Source organism: Ipomoea nil, unplaced genomic scaffold, assembly GCF_001879475.1.
Source record: "Ipomoea nil cultivar Tokyo-kokei standard unplaced genomic scaffold, Asagao_1.1 scaffold2845, whole genome shotgun sequence".
NCBI classification, from domain to species: Eukaryota; Viridiplantae; Streptophyta; class Magnoliopsida; order Solanales; family Convolvulaceae; genus Ipomoea; species Ipomoea nil.
The window spans coordinates 6,672,650-6,677,486 of record NW_017619273.1 but is presented as its reverse complement, the minus strand read 5'-3'; positions in this window follow the sequence as shown (position 1 = coordinate 6,677,486).

Genomic DNA, 4,837 nt, shown 5'->3' with positions numbered 1-4,837 from the left:
CTTCATTTAGGGTCCGTTTGGAAACCAGGAAAATGACTTCTGGAAAATGTTTTCTGAAAAATGAGTCATTTTCCGGAAAACATTTTCCTTTCCGGTGTTTGGTTGCATTCTGGAAAACTGTTTTTGTGTGTTTGGTTCATTTTCTGGAAAATGAGTAGAATTGTATAATTAAACATTTTAATTATTTTATTTAGAATATTACAACATGTATAATAATATATAATAATATAATATTAATTTTAAATATAATAAAAAATAGCTAAGTTTTTCAACAAAAAAAAAAAAACTAATAATATATCAAAAATATTATGGTGGTGGTGGTGGTGTAGTGGTAGTGGTGTTATTCGTTATATAATAATAATAATAATAATAATAATAATAATAATAATAATAATAATAATAATAATAATAATAATAATAATAATAATAATTGGTGGTGGTGGTAGTATGACGATGGTGTGGTGGTGGTGGTGGTGGCGGCGACGGTGGTATGGTGGTGGCGGCGGCGGCAGTGGTATGGTGGTAGTGGTGGCGGCGACGGTGGTTGCGGTGGTATGGTGGTGGTAGTGGTGGTGGTGGTTGCGGTGGTATGGTGGTGGTGGTGGCGGTGGCGGCGGTGGTGTGGTGGTGGTGGCGGTGGTATGGTGGTGGTGGCGGTGGCGGCGGTGGTGTGGTAGTGGTGGCGGTGGTATGGTGGTGGTGGCGGCGGCGGTGGTATGACGGTAGTGGTGGCGGCGACGGTGGTTGCGGTGGTATGGTGGTGGTGGCGGCGGCGGTGGTTGCGGTGGTATGGTAGTGGTGGTGGCGGTGGTGGCGGTGGCGGTGGCGGTGGTGTGGTGGTGGCGGCGATGGTATGGTGGTGGTGGCGGCGGCGGTGGTATGACGGTAGTGGTGGCGGCGACGGTGGTTGCGGTGGTATGGTGGTGGTGGCGGCGGCGGTGGGTGCGATGGTATGGTGGTGGTGGGGGCGGTGGTATGGTGGTGATGGCGGCGACGGTGGTTGCGGTGGTATGGTGGTAGTGGCGGCGACGGTAGTGGTGGCGACGGTGGTTGCGGTGGTATGGTGGTAGTGGCGGCGACGGTAGTGGTGGCGACGGTGGTTGCGGTGGTATGGTGGTAGTGGTGGCGGCGGCGGTGGTGTGATGGTGGTGGTGTGACAACGGTGGTATGGTGGTGGTGGTGGCGGTGGTATGGTGGAGATGGCGGCGACGGTGGTATGTTGGTAGTGGTGGTGGTGGTGGTATGGTGTTGATGATGTTGGTGTAAAAGTTGGAAAATGACTTCCCCCAAAAAAAAGGGGAAGTCATTTTCCATAAAATTGCCTTCCTTTTCCATTGACTTCCACCCCATTTTCCTTTGACCAGTCATTTTCCAATGTAACCAAACACCAAAACCCCGGAAAATGACTTCCATAAGTCATTTTCCGGGTTTCCAAACACACCCTTAGATAAGAAAAAATGCAATAACAATTTAATGTAGTTGGGTTTTCAACCATATTTTATTAATGATTGAAAATAATATTAACTAGTTTATAACAAGATATACAGATAAACAGAAAAGATAAGTTATATTAAAGTTATAGCACCGCATGCGTACATCTAGACATTAGCTATTAATTTGAACAATTATTTGCACAAATTCAAGAAATGATATCATCAAAATATATAAACGATCTAAACCATATCTTTAATTGCACTATACAATATTTGATGTTCTAATTTAAATAATTATATATAAATTCATATATTCTTAACAAATCCATTCCGTGCGTCGCACGGGTGCAAATACTAGTGATTGAAAATAATATTAACTAGTTTATAACAAGATATACAGATAAACAGAAAAGATAAGTTATATTAAATACCAATTAACTAGTAATGTAAATTATACAGATCGAACCACACTTTGTAATATTGGTCGGTGCACTTTAAAGTTTAAGATATTCATCAAAATATCATTAAGTTTTTTCTTGATTTAGAGTTGTTAATCATTTCTAGATCGACAGCCACACACAACGAATTTACAGTTTTTTATTTGGATGGGAGTTTTCATTATATATATTAAAATGCAAGATATAGGTAGTTAAACTAACAAGGAAGATGGAATTCGTTGCCTAGACGAAAAAGAAAGTATGGATTGCATGCCTGGATTGGCAATATGTGAATGAAAGAAGAAAAGGGATCGGAAAAGCAATAAGTAAACTTATTTAGTTAAACAAAATGTTATTTGTTTGCACTCATCAAGGGATTGAACTATTGAAGTATGCATGTAGTTTTCCGTTTTAGCAGATTAGTAGTAATACCACGTATTTATCGTTTATAGAAGTTTCTATTATGTGACTAGGTGATAGTTTTGATATTAAAAAAAAAAAAAAAAACAATGGTCATGTTTGGTAAATAGCTGTTAGCTGTTAGCTGATTAGGTTAATTAGAAGGTATAACTAGTTGATAACGTTAGTTGATCGTAGAAATGTGTTTAGTAAATTAATTGTTAGATGATAGTTGTTTGGTATAATTTTCTTTGTCAAAAAACTAATTGAAAAAATTGTTTTGAGCAGTTTTTTAAATTTTAGCATTTTGGAGTTACAAAAAGCTAATCAACCAAATACTTATATTGGTTTTTTAACCAAATCAAAAAAGTTAATAGTAGTCAAATAAGCCAAAATTGACCTATAAACTAACTATTTTGCCAAACAGGGCCAATATAATATTTAAATAACTTTCAATAGTATTTGATTATATTTAGGGTGAGTTTGGTTCCAACATAAAAATTGAAATCGAAATGGGAATCAAATACTTAGTAATTGGAATAAGTTTTGGTGAAAGTATTTTGCAGGTTTGATAGTGAGGTGAAATTGAAATAATTACCAATATTAATGTTTGGTTATATATAACCCTACAATTGGAATAAAGGTTTTTAAAATATCAAAAAAAAAAAAAAAACAAAACAAAACAAAAAATCAAGGCAATTGATCTTAAGAGTGATGATGAAATAAGTAAACAATGTAGTGAAAAAGTCGATGAAGTGAGGAGACGATGAAATGAAGAGGGATAAGTCCTCGGAAGGATCAAAGTGTCCAAAATATAATAGTCTAAGGTGTTGAATGACAAAAATAATAGTATAGAACTAAATTTGAAATTGTCACAAAAAAAACAAAAGATCTCCACTGAAATTAACTATTATTATTATTATTATTATTATTATTATTATTTTAGAGGAAAAAATAAAAGGAAAAGTCGAATGAAGTGAAAAAAAAAAAAAAAAAAAAAAAAAAAACTAAAATTAAGGGAATTCTTTTTGTGAGCCAAGGGTTGATCTCTTAGTCCGTTACAAGACGTGACGAAGTTAAAGAGACATATTGGCGAACTAAGATGATAGGAGCCTAGGAGGGGATCAGAGGATGATGAAAGATTGGTTGGGAGTTGGGAATTGAATATGAATGGTTGGATAGGGTATCTTATTGTTGTTTCCAAATTTCACTACCAAATGAGTTGTCCAAGCGAGAATTAGATAGGGTTTCTTAATTTTGGATAGGGTAGGGATAGATTTTGAACTCCAATTCTTTAAAAATGGTCATCTTGATTAGAGCATCGTTTTCATAACCACAATATTACAAATTTGACTTCTAGCGAAAGTGATTTATTAGTCTTTTTTATTTGAGTCGATTAACTATATGAACAACCTAAACTTATTTACATCATTGTGATTTTTGTCGATTAGGTTCACAATGCAAGGTTTATCTTTGCACACCTGAACTTGTCCCAAACTCAATAAAATGGTACATGTATCTATCCCAAACCCTTTTAACATTACCTGCAAGCTAAGTATCCGAACTTATCCCGAAACACATTTATATATTTTTTTTAAAAATAAAGATAAATTTAAATTCTTTTGTCTAATAAATAAGATAATGTATTACATAATCGATTTTCAAAATTATTCAGTGCAAAAAAATAAAAAATAAAAAAATCATTAGACTAACATTATACTTGAAATATTTTATTACTTTTAAAAGTGGAGTATACTTTCACATCACCAAATTTATAATTATTTTACTATTTTTCTCTATATACATGCAATACTTTCTTACTTTCAAAAGTAGAACCAATTTACATCATATTAAAAAAAATAATTATTCAACAAACAAAAATAATAAAAAAATAAAAAGTAAAAAAGGTTGTCACAGCTGCAGTTGCAGTAGTCTTTTGTAAGTGTTGCAAACTTTCAACCCATGTCAGCATTAACAAAAAAAAAAAAAATGTAAATGCTTTTCAAGGCTCGAAATTGTGGTCTGTTGTTCAAATTCATGTACAATACCCTAAATAGTTTAGTTTAATATTATACGAGTTAATATCCAATATAATCTTCGACTATAGTGGTTTGACTCGATTTAATTTTAAATGACTTTTTGTTCTTAATATAGTCATCGACTTTGATTATGATTTTACGTAATTTAATCCTTTGTTAAGAATTCCATTTGTTGGTTGTTAACATCAAGGTTAACATGGTAATTCCGTTTGGCGTAACAAGCTTCAATTCCAGTGCGTTTGCTTCCAATTTGTCAACAATTGTTGGGTTCTGTATGCTTTTAGATTTCTAGGGCTTGTTACGAAGAAGAGGGGGCAAATTAGAAGACTAATTTGACAAAAAATAAAGGGAAGGAAAATTACCATGTTAACCATGTTACTAACAGCTAACAAACGAAACTCCTAACAGTGGACTAAATTACGTAAAATCATTAAAGTCGAGGACTAAATTAAACACAAAAAGTCACTTAGGACTAAATCGAGTAAAATCATTATAGTCGAGGATTATATTAGGACAATTTATATCATGA